Below are 19,554 nucleotides of genomic sequence, written 5' to 3'. Positions count from 1 at the left end.
TTCCCTACCTTCCTTCACACACACACACCCACACCCACCTCTCTCTGACATTATTATGCAATATCACTATAATTCTTATACATTACACTGCACACTAGAAATCCTAGCTGTATTTCAAACATTCTTTTCTTTCACCGCCAGAGGCACAGAGAACAGAGTTTCAACTAAAGTATTATCATTGTTTCTGTCAGGTAATTTTAACAGCTGAATTGCAACAAATGCACAATTAATTTTTAATACCATTTTGCAAAATGTACACTGATCATTCAGAAATCTTTTCTGTCAAAGTAATCCACAAGCTAACAAAAGGTGAAGGGAAAATCATTTTTATAAAAGGTGCATAAAATGATTGATCGCCAGCTCTTTCTACGTGAATGTTTTTAAAAACTGAAATCCTATGAAGAATCATGTGGCCTGGACTACACAGAGAGAACAGTTTAGGAAGCCAACTACATATTCCAGGAAAACCATAACATTAAAACAAACCACAGGCTACAACCAAGGCACAGCACGACCAGTGCTCTGGCCTTTAGACCTTTTGTTCCTGAACACACTGCATGGCTCAAGTTTTGGAGGGGGAGGTAGGTCAGCTCTTTCCACTTTCTAGCTGCAGAGTAAAAACGTCTATGATTTTAACTATGCTGACACATTTCTGTGCATCTCTCTCTCTCTCTCTCTCACACACACACACACAAAATGCATGAGAAACTACATTTATTGCATTAAACTCATCTACATTCTGCCCATTAATCCATCCCCACCATAAATTACAGCATTCCAAACAGCCATCATACCTGGTTTAAACAAAGCATAAGCAAGAATTTCAGTCAGACAACTTGTGAAAGAAATACTTTCTTCCCCTTACACTATAAATAATCAAGTGCTAGATCAACAGGAAGTTTAGAAACCACTACTGTGCAATTTATTCCTGTTCAAAAAATGTGCTTTATCCTATTAGAAGAACAGGAATCCTCCTTTCTAACCTTGGTACATCCCCTAAGACTTCAGGCTTTAGAATAGTGACTTTACTGTGTAGAGAAAAGCCATTTTAGTTCTAATTAAAGGATTTTAAAACTTTATTGTAATTTCTCTACCCCTGAGATGCCTGTACAGTGGACATAGGTTAGTAAGGCAGGAAATGAAAATGATAATTCCAAAGGGGAGCAAAAATACAACTTTAGACTAATTACTAAGAAAGTTAATTTAAATTAAGCACCCTATTGAATTCATGACTGTGTGGTACACAGGCTTTTTTTTTTTTTTTATTAGCACTTGTTTAGACTGACCTCACAGGGGGCCGTTGTCTGGCTTGTTGGAAAAGGTGTGTACCCCTTTAAGGGCTTGAGAGCCAGGGAGTTACTTTCGACTGCAACAGCAGACCAGAACAATGAGGGGACACTGACCCCAGGTGACTGAAAGCGGGGGAGGGGGAGATTATCTAGTAGTGTTGCCAACCCTTCCAGTTTCACCGGGAGTCTCCTGGAATCGGGCTCCATCTCCCAGAGGCTACTGAAGCCAATCAGAGATTTTAGGCCGCTAAAAGTCCGGACGGCGGTGCAGCAGGGCTAAGGCCTCCCTGTCTCCCTCCCTGTCTCCCTCCCTGTCTCCGTGCTGCTCCTGAAAGCAGCCAGCATGTCCAGCAGCGGCTCTTAGGAGGAGATGTTGGGGGGGGGGGGTGTCTCTGTGCGTTGCCCCAACCCCGAGTGCCGACTCCACAGCCCCCGTTGGCTGGGAACAGGGAAAGCAAAGCCACAGTGAAAAGTTGATTTCCAAGTTTATTGTTCACAGAACAGAATGCTATAAATTATTCTTACACTGCCCAACAGCTAAGGCCAAGACTCTTCATAGAAAAAGATAAAAGCATTTTCTCCAAAGAACTTACAACTTAAGTTTGAGGTGGGATAACAAGTAAGGATAAAGAAAAAGTAGGGAAGGAGTGAGGTAGAATCAGGGTTCCAATAAGACCACACTGTTACCCAATTAAGCATGAGCATATCTTGAGGATTCTGTTAAAAGAATTTTTTAATTAAAGAGAACTACCTCACTTCCACAAAAGCGAGTTCTTGGAGTGTGTGAATAAGGAGAGTATGGTGGCCTTTGTAAAAGCAACTCACAGAATAGGTGAAGAAGAGGCTGCACTCCATGCTTAGAATAGCAACTGCTGTTGTATAAGAGGTAGTTTCATAGGAGTTATATATTCTCCCTCTGCCAATGGGGGAAAAAGCTAGAGAATGTCCCCAAGCCCTTCCATAGCTCTGGGGTAACACCCAGGAAAGGGTTATAGAACTTTACTAAATGTAGGAGTGATGCTGTTTCCTCTTCCTGTTGGTAATAAGGCAGAGAAATGCAGAATGACCAAGCTCTTAGTTGTCTGGCAGTTTTGGTGGGGGCTACAAAGGGAATGTAAAAAGATACACAAGAGGAGGGGCAGGGAAGCCTTTAGAAAGACTGCTCTCCAATTCCCATGTTCTTCAGTAAGCCTCTGCCTCAATGCTCCAGGTGGCAACGAGCCATGCCATGGAGTGAAATCAAAGATAGTTGCTGCATGCTCCCAGTGTTGAAGCAAGATGCACCAGAACTTCAGGATCAGGGAGAACGGGGTCACCTGCACTGATCTCCTTCGGCATTCAATAACCTGCACTGTGTTTCCCCTTCCTACTCATTAGTGAGGTTCTACTGTAGAAAGTAAAGAATTCTAAGTATTAAAGTGGTCTTGGGAATCTAAACAAGTTCATCTGAACATCCTGTTTGCCAAAAGCATAAAAAGAGTGAAAAAACCAGCATGAGTCGGAAGCAAAGACAGATTGTTATTCATGATAAACAATGTAATGAATAATTTAGAAATACTCACTCACATTGCAGTATTAGACACCAGTTTTACTGGCTGCTACTTTCCCCGTCAAAAAAAAAAAAAAAAGTGTTGCACAAGGACTCCAGCTTCTAAAGAAACAGACAGGTTTCCCTGGGCTTCATGTCAGTCCTACTGATCTCTCCCCCCATCCCCAAAAATTAACGAGACAGTAGTCAGTCTCCTTTTACTCTTGAATGGTTACAGAGCAATAGTTTAAGTTTGTTTTCTCATCTTCAAATCATCGGCCACTGATAGTTTTCTTAGAAATATGCATTTGATACAGACGTGGCTTTTCATGACATATAATCTTTAAAAAAAAAAAAATGATTACCTACAGTGATTCACCTACAGCTGGCCACGAACAGCTTGCAGGAATTCTGAAAATTATGGAAGACTGATTCAGTATTGACACACAAGGGAAATTAAGTGCACCTCACATAATTCCACTACATACAAATATTTAAAATCAAACAGATTCTGTTCAAAGAAACATGCTCAATTTTAAATTAGTGTTAATGCACTTAATAGAACTTGGTGTGGTAAGAAATCAGCACTAGTACCTGTCAAGCTGACTATGGAATATACACCTGTTAAAGTAGACTATAGCAACTTATATGGAATAATGAAGAAGGCTTGAAGATTTAAGTGCAGGGTAGTAACGTTCTGAAACCAGTTGTTATATACAGAAAGTTAACTGATGTTGGATTTTATGGATCACTATGATCAGCTCTTAACAATCCTTCACCAAACAGAAAGAATGACCTCCATTTGATTAGTCAGCTCTCATCACTCAAGATCAAAAATGCCTCCTTTAACGTAATTACAATTAGCTGTTCTTTGAAAACAGCTTTTTATGAAATGTACTGCCAGGAGGCATCACATTTACAGCACAAAGGAAGCCAAGAAACTATTCTTCAAACCTATGGCTCAACAGAAATCTGTCAGAAATGCTTGCAAAGTCAGCTTCTTAAGTTTGAGGAAATCCCAGCAATGTTTTCTCCCTATCTTTCCTTCCAATATTTAGTCTGGAAAGTTTTTTAAATGCTCATGGCATTCTGTCTAGGTTTTTAAAAAGCCATCAAGCATCAGCCAGCATTACAGCTACCCAAGAAAGCATGAGTTTGTTGTGCCCTCATTTAAAGAAAGGAAGATGTACATGCTACTAAAGAAAAAATGCTTAAGGGAATGCAAACAAGGAACAATAAAACTCCACGCATTTTCTAGATGTAATTTTATCATAGCCACTCTGTTTCCAATTTTAAATAAATCAAGCCTTCCTAGGAATTGAACTGCATTCTGACTCTACTAGGCAGCTCAGTAATGAGCAACCATCTTAGTTTTCAGAGATTAAAAAAACAAAATTCTCCAATAAAAAAATAAAAATCCATCTTTTTCCACGATTAAAATGAAATGCTGAACTTTAGTTTCCATAGCCACAAAACATATAGGTTTCAGTTGAACACATTTTACTGGTACTTTATAAAATTATATATATAATTTTTAAGCTGACAGCAGGAGCCCTGCCCATTCTCCTCATTAACTGATCTGGCCCCAGTCCTAATTAAACTGGATAATTGGGGTTCCACTGTATGGTTTTTTTTCCCCCCACAAAATGTAAAAACTGAAGATTCTCTGTAAAAACGTGAATTCCATGTTCTTCTGAGGCAAACAAATTTCAGCACACAGATTCATACAGATATATATATGCAGACTTCTTCACCAACATTAGGGTAACCAAGATGTCCCGATTTTAAAGTGACAGTCCTGATTTTGGGGGCTTTTTCTTACATAGGCACCTATTACCCCCCACCACTGTCCTGATTTTTTACACTTGCTATCTGGTCACCCTAACCAACATAATACAGATCTTAAAATGGGAGTTGTATATGGCCTTGTTGCCACATACAAGAACTCAAAACATGGTGTCCAAATATGTTCAAAATTAACCAGCCTTAGCATCCTGACAAAGCCAAAGATATAAAAAGAGCTACCAACCATAAAGGACAGGGAGACAGTTAAATACCACATACAGCAATACGGGGACTATACCTACTACAGATCATCTAGAGCAGTGGCTCTCAACCTTTCCGACTACTGTACCCCTTTTCAGGAGTCCAATTTGTCTTGCGTACCCCCAAATTTCACCTCACTTAAAAACTACTTGCTTACACAATCAGGCATAAAAATGCAGAAGTGTCAAAGTACACTATTACCGAAAAAGTGCTTACTTTCTCATTTTTATCATATAATTATAAAATATTGTACTTAATTCAGTGTACAGTATATAGAGCAGTATAAACAAGTCATTGTCTGTATGAAATTTTAGCTTGTACTGACTTCACTAGACTGCTTTTTGTGTAACCTGTTGTAAAACTAGGCAAACACCTAGATGAGTAGATGTACCCCTTGGAAAAACCTCTGCTTACCCCCAGGGGTACGCGTACCCCTGGTTGAGAACCACTGATCTAGCGGTCTAATCCTGTGCCACTGAAATCAGTAACAGATGGATCAAGCCTGTGTCTTGTCATTACCACCTAAAGAAGCAGGTAAGTATGATCAGGGATAAAATGACACGGTAACAAAGAATATCTTTAAGGTCTGTACTACCGTATTTGGTTAGTTCTGCAATTGTTGGTGCCAAGACTTATGTTTATATATTTGTCATAGAAGACTAGCCACTTGCATCTTTTTATTAGTAGTAGTTAGGGCTAGCTTCCTTCATGACTGAAATGAGCATTTGGTTCTAAAGGCTACAATTTATAAAATTACACATGACAGCATCTATCCAATTCCACATGGATTCTAACCAGTAAGAAAATTTTTTGCTCAGAAATTGAAACAAAAAACTCTTACCAGAAATAACTATTCTTCTACTTGCAGGCAAATTTTCACCCATTGACATTTTGAGCTTTACACATTTCTTAATTTATAGGCATAAGTAAAACATTCGATTTTGGAACAGGCCCTTTGTAGATATGTGATTTACAAACAGCGAGATATTGATGAGGCATCTGCATAGTAATTTGGGAAGAAAGATTAAACTCTCTTCACCAAAAATAGTTGTTCGGTATACTGTATCAGTATCTGAATTTTGCCAAGTTAATAAAATACTAACAACAAGTGAAGTATCGTGAGGGACTTTTGTTTCAGAATAGTCATCTCTGACTTCAGCTATCGGATTTATTCTTCAAAAGTCTCAAAACACATAGGCCCTAAAAGCACCTCTAAAATAGGCAATACATCATGACTTAAGTTAATATTAACAACATCTGTAAAATAGGTTATCTACCCTTTCTCACTAATATTTTGAATTAATTCTTTAGTCTCTGAATTAAAGTCTACACTTTACATTCATTAAATTTTAATAGTCTACTATAGCGAGAATGTTATTAATATGGAACACTAGGATTCTGCCAAATACCTCCCATAAATCTCCAAAACCTAATGAGACTCAGACACTCATTGCAGCACTGTGCAAGTGTACTGTGTGGAGAAGAGGATCACGAGAGAGATGAAAGGGAAAAGAATCTACTTTCCTCAAGAGATCATAGCGGCAATTGTGGTACCATATGCTAGGAAACTGCTTGCATCTTGTGAAATGTTCCAGTTTAAAATCCAAGGCATAGATTGAGATACTTTAAAAAGGCTCAATTTTCAGAGACTAGGTTCTCAGCACTTTCTGCAAGTCAGGCCCCCTTTAAAAGTGCCTCAAGTTAGAAACTCAAAAACTGAGATTCTAAAAATCACTTAACACTTTTGAAAAATTAGGCTCAGAAGCAAAAGGGTTGGAAGTTTTATTTTATAAAGTTTATTAGGTTACAAAAATACAGAAGACCAAAAACGGGCTCTGAATCAGTGTTTCAGTCCTTGGATAAAGTCTTTTTTCAGAAGAAACACACTTTTTTTTTTTTTTTTCTTTTTGCTAGTTCTCACTTTAAAAGGAGACCTGCAAAGCAGAAAAAAAAGGGTGCACCCCCTTTTTCTAATTTAGAATGTACAGGGACATGAAACTTCTCTTTCAGAAAAGTCTGATTTTTTTTGTGTATTTTTTTAAATACACACTACAAATTCCAGACTTCTCTACTGGTTTTTCCTGGAAGACTTTGGCATGTCTGCATTTCAGAACTGGAGGAAGTCATAAGGTGAAATCTTGACCCCACTAAAGTCCATGGGAATTTTGCCACAGACTTCAGTGGGGCCAGCATTCATCCATAATGTACACAAACTTCCAACCAGGAACGTAAGAATGACGGGGACGGGAAGAGAGCCTACAAGAAGCCAGCTAATATGAATGGTTACATTAAGCAGTAGTCATGAATAATTTTTTTAAGCTTTGAAATAACTATCGAACTGTGCACATAGCTATCATGTGGTATTATTACCGTTACTCATGTACTCCTCCCTCACTTCCCTCCTAGGCCTTTTCTACATTAGCTATAACCTTTATTCTACGAGCCAGGCTAGACAAACTCCTGTGCCCCTGTAGAGACCCAATGAAGTCAATGGGGTTCTCCCAGATGGATCATCTTTCAAGATCAGGGCCTAAACTACTACCGGCCGATAATGGATGCCAGCCACTGGTACAGTCGAACACAGTTTAGCTCCAAGCACAGCCAAAGACTGACTGTATTTGGCATAATTTCAGAAGCCAGGTTTAAACCACATATTAAAATATACATCAGAAAAAATGACAGATACAGCTTTTGAAAGCAATCTTGTAGGGTACTCTATCCTGCCTTTTTTCTGACAGGGATCTGTTTTACACTAATAGTCTCTTCCACCAAAGTGCATAAGTTGTGCAGTTTTTGGGTACAGTTTTATGGTAACTGAACCAGTCACATACAAAACGTTTCATCAAATTTAAGCATGTAAATAAATGAGTTCAAGTACCTGCAACAATCTTAGGACTTGGCTACACTTGCGAATTACAGCACATTAAACGAGCCCCAGGCGCACTAGCTCACTACCCGTCCACACAGGCAAGGCACGTAGAGTGCACTGACTCCGCAGCTGGTCCGCTCCTGGTACTCCACCTCAGCGAGTGGAATAATGTTTTGTGCACCCCCACTGGAGCGCCACGGCACCAGTGTGGACACCCTGGTCTATTAGTGCGCTCTGATCAGCCTCCAGAAGTGTCCCACAATGCCTGTTCTAGCCACTCTGGTCATCACTTTGAACGCAACTGCCCTCCCTCAGGTGACCAACCGTCAGACCCGCCTTTAAATTCTCTGGGGATTTTGAAAATCCCCTTCCCGTTTGCTCAGCCAGGCGTGGAGCGCTCTCAGCAAATCTTTCCAGGTGACCAGGCCTCCATGTTCCAGGCAATTCCCAGTATGGAGCAATGGTGAGGTGCTAGACCACATCAGTGTTTCGGGGGAGGAAGCTGTCCAGTCCCAGCTGCGATCCAGCCATAGGAATTACGATACCTTCGGACAGATATCAAGGGACATGATGGAAAGGGGCCATGACCAGGATGCACTGTAGGGCAGGATTAAAGTGAAGGAGCTGTGGAATGCCTACCACAAAGCCTGCAAGGAAAACAGCCGCTCTGGTGCTGCCCTTGCGACCTGCTCTTTCTACAAAGAGCTGGACGCAGTACTTGGGGCCGACCCCACCTCCACTCCGAGTACCACCATGGACACTTCAGAGCCTAGTTCAACAAGGCAAGACGAAGAGGAGCAGCAGCAAAGCGGGAGCGAGGGTGCTGAGGCGGAGGAAGACACCCCGGAATCCCTAGATGCATGCAGCCAGGAGCTGTTCTCAAGCCAGGAGAAAGGTAGCCAGTCGCAGCGGCCAATGCTTGGGGAAGGACAACACCAGAGGAGGTTCCCGGTAAGCGGCTTTTATTCTGGGAAGGAAGTTATTCGGTGCGGGCTCTTGGGGTGAGGAGGGTTAGGGCTGCATACATGCCTAGATGCAAAATAGGGCATTGATGTGCTCTCTCACATCATGATAATCGGCCTCAGTGATCTCTTCAAAGGTCTCATCCAGAACTTGGGCAATATGCTTGTGCAAGTTTCTCAGGAGAGCGACTATGTTCCTTGTCCCAGTAAAGCTAACTTGTCCACACCACTGTGCCGTGAGGGGCGGGGGGACCATTGCTCCACACAGGCAAGCTGCATAGGGTCCAGGGCGGAATCCGCATTGAAGTAGAAGACCCTCCCTTGCTTCCCAGGTCACCCTCAGCAGCAAGATATCTTCCAGGACGAACTCCTGTGGAAAATGTGGGGACATTGTTCAGCATGGGGGCCTCCTACAGCTGTTGGCTCTCCCCAAGGCACAGAAACCCAGAGGACAGTACAGCCGTGAAACAATCAGTCATGCTTGACCCTGTGCTTACCCACCATTTTGGGACTCCCGTGGGTTATGTGCGCTCGCTTTGGGATGGGCAAATTATGCTACTGTGTAGACTATGCTTGCCCTTAAATACGGGAGAATCATTGCTCTGTCTGGTGTGAACAATGCTGCCTCTGTTAAGTGTTGCATTTTGGCTTTACAGATGCAACCTTGAGCTCGCAGCCGTCCGTGTTATCACCAGCTGAAAGACTCCAAAGAATCAGAAAGAGGCCATGTAGAAGCAAGGAAAACATGTTGCATGAAGTAATGCAGCATTCAAGTAATGAAAATCGAAAAGTGCAGAAGTGGCAGGACAGTGAAAGGAAGATCCGCCAGCAGAATCAGGAGCGCCAACAGAAAAGCGCAGTGCTCCGGCAGCAAAGCATGGATCAGCTGATAAGCATAATGGAGTGCCAAGCAGACTCGATCCAGGCACTCATAGCCATGCAGGCAGAGCACTACCGTGCCCAACATCCCCTGCAGCCCTTCTCCCAAAACTCTCTCCCTTGTGCCCCCATGTCACCTCCAACCCACGCTCCCCAACATCCGGGTTCTTACCGCCACCAGCTGCCTCCAACACCTGTAGCTTCACCACACAGCCCTGAAAACTACGACCCTTACCCACTGCACTCAACCCCCATTACCATGCAGTATAGCCATCCTGAAGTGCAGCACTCATTACACAGCACTCCAGACAGGAAGGCTGAGTATGATAACGGGACATACGCAAATCTGTGATTGTACAGTTCCCACCCCACCCCCTTGCCCTTTCTGTTTCTTTTCAATACATGAATTTTCTTTTCAATAAATGGATTTTTGGCTTTGAAAACATTCTTTATTCTTGCATAAAGTAAAAGATACCTTAGCCCAGAAAAGAAACAGGCACTGCAAGTCAGCGTAACAAACACAGATTCCTACTAACATTGGAACCACTGCACTTCGCTCCCGTGCAGGGCACCAAACATTACTGGTGGTTTTCAGCCTCAAATTGCTCCCTCAAGGAATCCCTAATCCTCACAGCCCCGCGCTGGGCCCCTCTAATAGCCCTGCTCTCTGGCTGTTCAAATTCAGCCCCCAGGTGTTGAACCTCTGAGTTCCATGCCTGAGTGAATCTTTCACTCTTCCCTTCACAAATGTTATGGAGGGTATACCATGTGGATATAACCATGGGGATGTTGTCATCGACCAGGTCCAGCTTCCAATACAGAGTGCCAGCGGCCCTTTAAATGGCCAAAAGCACACTCCACAGTCATTCTATACCGGCTCAGCCTGTTGTTGAACCGCTCCTTGCTGCTGTCAAGGTTCCCTCTGTAGGGTTTCATGAGCCACAGCATTAAAGGGTAAGTGGGGTCTCCACGGACCACAATGGGCATTTCGATTTCCCCTACAGTGATCTTCTGGTCTGGGAAAAAAGTCCCAGCTTGCAGCTTCCTGAACGGGCCAGTGTTCCGAAAGATGCGTGCTTCGTTCATCTTTCCAGGGCAGCCTGCGTTAATGTCAATGAAACGCCCACGGTCATCCACAAGTGCCTGGAGAACCACAGAGAAATATCCCTTCCGATTAACGTACTCAGAGGTTAGGTGGGCTGGTGCCAGAATTGGAATGTGTGTGCCATATATCGCCCCTCTGCAGCTAGGGAAACCCATTTGTGCGAAGCCATCCACAATGTCATGCATGTTACCCAGAGTCACGGTTCTTCTGAGCAGGATGCGATTAATGGCCCTGCAAACTTGCATCAACACAATTCCAGCGGTCAGCTTCCCCACTCCAAACTGGTTAGCGACTGATCGGTAGCTGTCTGGAGTTGCCAGCTTCCAGATTGCAATAGCCACCCTCTTCTCCACCGTCAGGGCAGCTCTCAATCTCATGTCCTTTCTTTGCAGGGTGGGGGCGAGCTCCTCACACAGTCCCATGAAAGTGGCTTTTCTCATCCGAAAGTTATGCAGCCACTGCTCATCATCCCAGACTTGCATGACTATGTGATACCACCACTCAGTGCTGGTTTCTGAAGCCCAAAAGCATCGTTCCACGGTGGTGAGCATGTCCATGAATGCCACAAGCAAACTCGTGTCATATGCATTACTCGAGTGGATATCATCGTCTGAGCCCTCACCATCACTTTGGATCATAAGGAATAACTCGACTGTCAAACGTGACATGCTCGCGAGACTCGTCAGCATACTCCTCAGCAGTTCGGGTTCCATTCCCGCAGACCGAAAGGGAAGACAGAGCGCGCAGTACAAAAAACATTGAAAGATGGCGCCAAATGTGGACGGAAGCACAGGGATTGCTGGGATGCGAACCAATATATCATGCGGCATTGGGACAGGACCTGGAATGCCCTGCACCCTCCGCCCCCTTCCCACAAGCCACAGCACCAGAATGGGAAGAGGTGCTCTGTGGGATAGCTGCCCGTAATGCACCACTCCCAATGCCGCTGCAAATACCACAAACGTGGCCACGCCAGTGCACTTGTTCCTGTCAGTGTGGACAGACTGCAGCGCTTTCCCTACTGCACTCTCCAAAGGTGGGTTTAACTCAAAGCGCTCTACATCTGGAAGTGCAGCCATGCCCTTAGTCCATTTGTACTGTACGCTAATTGTGTGACAGTGGCTATCCAGAAATCTGAGAAATGTAGCCTGCCTTATTTTTCACAATTGTGTTGTTGAGAAACTTTGATAAAGAACTGTTTAGCTTAAACTCTGTAAGAATAACAAAGGTACTGTAGCTAATAGGGCTGTTAAGCAATTAAACAAGTTAATTCTGATTAACACAATTAAACAATAGAATACCATTTAAATATGTTTTCTACATTTTCAAATATACTGATTTCAATTACAACACAGAATACAAAGTGTACAGTGCTCACTTTATATTTATTTTTTATTACAAATATTTGTGCTGTAAAAAAATAGTATTTTTCAATTCACCTAATAAAAGTACTGTAATGCAGTCTTTTTATTATGAAAGTTGAACTTACAAATGTACAGATGTACAAAAAAAACTGCATTCAAAAATAAAACAATGTAAAACTTTAGAGCCTACAAGTCCACTCATTCCTACTTCTTGTTCAGCCAGTCACTCAGACAAACAGGTTTGTTTACATTTACAGGAGATAATGCAGCCCGCTTCTCGTTTACAATGTCACCTGAAAGTGAGAACATGCATTCACATGGCACTGTTGTAGCCAGCGTTGCAAGATAGCTATGTGCCAGATGCACTAAAGATTCATATGTCCCTTCACCTTCAACCACCATTCCATAGGACATGCATCCATGCTGATGATGGGTTCTGCTCAATAATGATCCAAAGCCATGCGGACCAATGCATGTTCATTTTCATCATCTGGGTCAGATACCACAAGGAGGAGGTTGAATATCTTTTTTTGGTGGTTTGGGTTCTGTAGTTTCTACATCAGAGTGTTGCTCTTTTAAGACTTCTGAAAGCATACTCCACATCTTGTCCCTCTCAGATTTTGGAAGGCACTTCAGAGTCTTAAACCTTGGATCGAGTGCTGTGGCTATCTTTAGAAATCTCACATTGGTACCTTCTTTGTGTTTTGTCAAACCTGCAGTGAAAGTGTTCTTAAAACGAACATGTGCCGGGTCATCATCCGAGACTGCTATAATATGAAATGCATGGCAGAATGAGGGTCAAACAGAGCAGGAGACATACTATTCTCCCCCAAGGAGTTCAGTCAAACTTTATTAAATGCATTAATTTTTTAACAAGCGTCATCAGTATGAAAGCATGTCCTCTGGAATGGTGGCGAAAGAATGAAGGGGCATATGAACATATAGCATATCTGACATGTAAATACCTTGCAACACCAACTACAGAAGTGCCATGTGAACAGCTGTTCTCACTTTCAGGTGACATTGTAAATAAGAAGCCAGCCAGCATTATCTCCCGTAAATGTAAACAAACTTGATTGTCTTAGCAATTGGCTGAATAAGATGTAGGACTGAGCATATTTGTAGGCTCTAAAGTTTTACATTGTTTTGTTTTTGAGTGCAGGTATGTAACAAAACAAAAAAAAATTACATTTGTAAGTTGCACTTTCAGGACAAAGAGATCGCACTACAGTATTTGTATGAGGGGAATTAAAAGAGTATTTTTCATCATTTTTACAGTGCAAATATTTGTAATAAAAATAAAGTGAGCCCTGTACACTTTGTATTCTGTGTTGTAATTTAAATCAATATATTTGAAAATGTAGAAAAACATCCAAAAATATTTAATACATTTCAATTGGTATTCTATTGTTTAACACTGCGATTAAAACTGCAATTAATCGTGATTAATTTTTTAAATCACAATTTTTTTTAGTTAAATTGCATGAGTTAACTACGATTAATCGACAGCCCTAGTAGCTATTCTTAAGTACTTTCAATACAGTCATGTCAGCCTAGATATCTGAAAGTTATGAAAACAGTGAATACAGGTTCTTAATGATTCTTCACCCCACTTCTTCCACAAAACATATTTCACACGACACCAATCCACATTAACCAAGTCTACACTTTTTAAAAAAATAAAGCCAAATATGATGCAACTATAAATACCATTTTAACTGATCTATTTTTTAAAATGTTATATCCTAACAGTTCATTTGTAGATCAGATTTCATCTAATAAAACTTGACAGAGAAATGGAATCAATGGAAACCTTCATAGGAATCCAGGCACCAAATCTCATCTTAATGTACATTTGTAGGGAAAAAATAAAAGTATACAATTTCTCATATACTATATATTACAGTTAGAGCCATAATACACTTTTTTAAAAATTATGTACATTAACAATTGACAGATTACAAAGGAAATTTACATATTAGAAGATTAAAATAGAAATAATATTTTATGAAGTTGAGGTTGTTGCAATAAAACAGTTAGCCAAAAAAAGAGATTCAAAGCAGAAATGTAAGTTACTAATATATCATGATAACAGGTACAGCAAGATGTTTCTTCAACCTTGTACAACCTGGCTTTTGTGTCACAACTTTAATGGTATTCACAACTGCATTTTAATACTCTATTGTGGTTTTAAGTGATTCTGTAAAATCTACATATTGTGCCAAAACGAACTATATTAAAGACTAACAAGACTATAGATCAATTCAAAGAGACAATGGAGAAAAAGAATACATTTTTGTCCTTAAACACAGTCTTTCTTCAATTTTCTGCTGAGCAAGATATTAACAAGATCAGTTTACCCTCTTACACACCACCAAGGTAACTACACAATTCCATCTGTCTCTATTTGTTAGCAAGATCAAATTCTTCACTGAATGAAACATGCCTTTGTTGATATTTAATTCAAGAAATAATAGGATGCAGCTGCCCACCGCCACTACAGAGAAGATACGATACCTTATTTAACCATTGCAAAATATGTGGATTCATTAGCTGCATAGAACAGACAGCAGTAATAAATATTGCTCACTAAAGTGTGAATTTTCCTTTACCCATAAGGCCAAGATATACAATGGGAAATAGAATCATAGAATATCAGGGCTGGAAGGGACCTCAGGAGGTCATCTAGTCCAACCGCCTCCTCAAAGCAGGACCGATCCCCAATTAAATCATTTAAAAGCCTTCAGTTTAAATATATTTGATTAGATTTTGATTTTATTTATCTTTTCATAATAATCTAGCCAACACCACCAGACAAGTGAAGCTTTCTTTACTCAACTATTAATTTAAAATAAATAGTAAAAGGAGGCTAATACAGAGATTTTACCATTTAAAAGATTTAAATTTGGAAAATTGATTTTAAGAGCCTGCAAATCCACAATGTTCCACCTTCCTTTTTAGGACATGTACTTGTTGCTGTGCATATTTTTTTACCAGCACTATTAGTTTTACTCAGACAAAGCACTGTGTTTTAAAACATGCTGTTAACATATTTTAATTTGCAAGTTAAAATACAATACAATTTGGCACTCAGAGTAGACGGGGATAAGCAGCATTTTAAAACATGTTGGCTAGATATGGTTAACTCTAGAATTACACCGCATCTACAAGTCACTGCACCTCTCTCTATCACAATTTCTCTATCTATAAAATAACATGGTAAAAACTTCTGTGTGCCTTTATTACCACTAGTGGAATTGCACTGATGCTAGAGAAAGGGCAGGAAAAGCACTAGTAGACAAGACCTCTGTATGCAGCAATTCTCACTTAGAAGACAGTCAAATGGGTGTACAGGAGCTGCCAGGGCCTCCCTTTTCTGAAAGTAAAGATGATAAAACCAAAATGTAGGAGAATGGGGACCTGACCTAACAAAACTTCCACAATCAACTGTTTTTCCAGGTAGCAGATTACAGTACACTTGGTGTTCTCAGTGGTCTGGTCTGCAGCCTCAGTCTGACAGTGCCCAATGTTCCAACACGAGAACAAATGGATATAAACTGGCCACTAGGAAATTTAGATTAGAAATTAGACGAAGGTTTCTAACCATCAGAGGAGTCAAGTTTTGGAATAGCCTTCCAAGGGAAGTAGTGGGGGCAAAAGATCTATCTTGCTTTAAGATTAAACTCGATAAGTTTATGGAGGAGATGGTATGATGGGATAACATGGTTTTGGTAATTAAATATTCACGGTAAATAGGCCCAATGGCCTGTGATGGGTTTTTAGATGGGGTAAGATCCAAGTTACCCGGGAAAGAATTTTCTGTAGTATCTGGCTGATGAATCTTGCCCATATGCTCAGGGTTTAGCTGATCGCCATATTTGGGGTCGGGAAGGAATTTTCCTCCAGGGCAGATTGGAAGGCCCTGGAGGTTTTTCGCCTTCCTCTGTAGCATGGGGCACGGGTCACTTGCTGGAGGATTCTCTGCTCCTTGAAGTCTTTAAACTACGATTTGAGGACTTCAATAGCACAGATATAGGTGTGAGGTTTTTTTTGTAGGAGTGGTGGGTGAAATTCTGTGGCCTGCGTTGTGCAGGAGGTCAGACTAGATGATCATAATGGTCCCTTCTGACCTAAATATCTATGAATCTATGAACCATTAACCCAACCAGGTATAGGCAACTTTTTTTTTTTTTTTTTTTTTTTTTTTTTTAAAAAAAAAACAACAAACCCACAAACCTCCATCCTACCTACACCCATTTGACCTGCATAGTCTGCAGGCATGGAGCCCCTCTGTTCCCTGTGGCCGCAGTTCACCATTCCCAGCTAATGGGACCTGCGGGAAGTGGCTGAGAACAGCAAACCGTGGCCACTGGGAGCTGAGGGGCTCTGTGCCTGTGAACACTCCAGATAAAACGTCCCAACCTGCCAGCAGCTTACCTTGACGGGCCAGGAGCCAAAGTTTGCCAACCCTTGAAATATAGGGTTGGCTTCTGAAAGGGTCATACAGTTTTTACTATTTTTAACCTATCCATCTTGGGGGGGGGGGGGGGGGGGGTCAGCTTGTAAACAAACGGGCTAATGAACAAGTATATACGGTACTTATTATGTTGAAGCATTTTGATGTCCCAGCCAGAAGGGTCATCCCCATTGTGCTAGGTACAGTGAACACATTCATGGATTCTAAGACCAGAAAGGACCACTGTTACCATCTAGCCCGACTTCTTGCACAACACTAGCCACAGAAGTTCCCTGAAATAATTCCTGTTTGAACTAGAACATTTCTTTAAGAAACCATCCAAACTTGATTTAACAATGGTCAGTGATGGAGAATCCACCACAACCCATGGTAAATTATTCCAATGGTTCATTACCCTCACTGTCAAAATGCTTCAGCTTATTTTCAATGTTAATTTGTCTAGCTTCCACCCATTGGATCTGGTTATCTTTGTCTGCTAGACTGAAGAGACCATTATCAAATATTTATTCCCCACATAGGTACTTATCAAGTGTGATCAAGTCATCTCTTAACCTTCTCTTTGTTAAGATAATAGATTCAGCTCCTTGAGTCTATCACGATATGGCATGTCTTCCAATCTTTTATAATCATTCTCATGGCTCTTCTCTGAACCCTCTCCAATTTTTCAACATCCTTCTTGAATTGTTGACACCTGAACTAAACATAGTCGTTCAGTAGCAGTCGCACCAGTGTCAAATACAGAGGTAAAATAACCACTCTGATCTTACTCAAGATACCCGTTTTTACACATTCAAGAACAACATTAGCCCTTTTCACCAAAGAGTCATATGGGGAGCTCATGTTCAGCTGATTAACCACCAAGTCTTTTTCAGAGTCACTGTTCCAGATACTTACAGGATGGGGGACTCTATGGCCTACATTCTTTGTCCCTATACGTATACATTTTCATCTGTGTGTTGTGTACAACTAACATAATTGGATTCTGGTCTATGAGGAGGGTCTGTAGGCACTACAGTAATACAAATAATAAGTAATAATAATTTGGCTGTATTAAAAAAACACACATTGTTTCCTTGTACCCATCTTACCAAGTGGTCCAAATTGTTCTGTATCAGTTACCTGTCTTCATTATTTACCAGTCCCCCAATTTTTAGGTCACCTGGAAACTTAATCTGTGATGATTTTGCTTTCTTCCAGAACACTGAAAAAAGTGTTAAATAATATTGGGCCAAGAACCAATACATGTGGGGCCCCACTAGAAACACACCCACTTGATGACGATTCCTGTTTACAGTTACATTTTGGTACCAGTCAGCCACTTTTTAAATCTATTTAGTATGTATAAGGCTATGATTATGTCACGGAATCAGTGACTTCCATTGACTTCCGTGACATTTTCTGCCCCAGGGCTGGAGCTCCAAGCCAGCCCCGCCCACACAGCTCCCAGCCCCCACCTTGTGGGGGACCCCACAGCTGCCCAGCTACAGCAGGCAGCTGGCAGACCCTGTGGCTGGGGGACTCTGCAGCTCCCAGCTGCCCCAGGGGCAAGGGGACCCCACAGCAGCCCAGCCCCATGGGCAGGGGGACCCCAGAGCTCCCATGCAGCACAGCAGTGGGGGACCTGGGAGCCCCAGCAGGAGTGGGTGCTGAACCCGCCTACCCCTTTTGTCAGGGATATTTTTAGTGAAGGTCAGGGACAGGTCATGGGCTTCTGTGAATTTGTTTATTGCACATGACCTGTCCATGACTTTTACTAAAATATCAGTGACAAAAACGTAGCCTTAATTATGTGCCATGTTAATTTTCTCATTATAGTTTGTTGTTTTTTTTTTAATTAAAACATCATGGAGTACCAAGTCAAATGCCTTACAGAAGTCTAAGTGTATTACATCGACATGTAAGAGAGAGAGCGCATCTCCCTTGTGCTAGGCACTCTACACACATGTAACAAGGGATTGGGGTATTTGTGAGACATATGGATGTGCAGGCACGGCCTAGAAGGAGGCTGGAAATGTACAGACGTTCATTCAATTTGTTTTCTAGAAAGGACATGGAATTTTTAGACTGATTCAGGAAGTAGATTGTGCTTATTCCACTCCATCTAACCTCCTCAGATCTTGGTTTAGAAGAATCTGAGTTACGTTTTAGTATTAGTTTGAATAATTTCAGTACTGTTTGTACTTAATTCTATATTATTTTTGCTGTATTTTTATAATCAAAAGATGTTTCTGTTCACAGATTGGTGGTAAGTTTCCCTCCCTCACCAAAAAAAACATTAAAATATTTAGCATCATTTTACATCTGTTTTACAACAGAATACTTTTAACTGACTACGACAAGCTGACCACATTTATAGTGGTCATCAAAATGATCAAGATCATGCGGCTATTTCCCCATGTACATACCAGGAGTCCTCAAGCTATTTCAGTGTGTGTTCACATCTCAAAAGACATCTCCAATCACATACACACCTGAACAATTGCACGTAAGTTTTTTGTAAGCTTACCAATGACCATAACATACAAACAGTGCATTGCGGCCTACCTACCCTACCATTTATTATTGAAAAATACTTTTTTTGTAACTACAGAAATCACTTACATTTCTATGTAACACCAGGAAAGTATCTGACGTATTTGTAGCTGCCTTTAAGGCAATTTAACAACTGAAAACCAAGACAACATCCAGCATCATGTAATCAGCCAGCTCTCTCCAGAGTACAAGGGTCCACAGCCACAGTTTGAGAACTGCTGGTTTTAACCTTACAGATTGGTCTTATATATTATGTAGACCAAGGGAGGAAATTAAAAAAATAAAGGAACCACCAATGTATTTTAACTACAGACTTTTTAATTTAAAATTTCCAAATTTATTCTGAGAAGTTAGGGTTCCAGCCAATGGGAGCTGTAGAGTGAGCGCATGGGGCATGGGCAGTGTGAAGAGCCACCCGCCACGGCTCTGTGTAGGAGCAGCCGTGACAGGTTGCCACTTGCGGGGAGCCACCCAAGGTGAGCGCCCCCCGGATCCGACACCCC

General features: G+C 41.4%; 1 protein-coding gene across 5 annotated transcripts in view; it reads right to left on the bottom strand.

Annotated features, from left to right (window-relative positions):
- The window catches only part of USP6NL (USP6 N-terminal like), a 203,817-nt gene that overhangs the window by 167,011 nt on the left and 17,252 nt on the right, over positions 1-19,554 (bottom strand). The gene's annotated exons all lie outside the window — the stretch shown is intronic.

The sequence above is a fragment of the Chelonia mydas genome, chromosome 1 (assembly GCF_015237465.2).
Source record: "Chelonia mydas isolate rCheMyd1 chromosome 1, rCheMyd1.pri.v2, whole genome shotgun sequence".
NCBI lineage: Eukaryota > Metazoa > Chordata > Testudines > Cheloniidae > Chelonia > Chelonia mydas.
The sequence above is the reverse complement of the archived record's forward strand: the minus strand, read 5'-3'. Positions and strand labels throughout refer to the sequence as shown.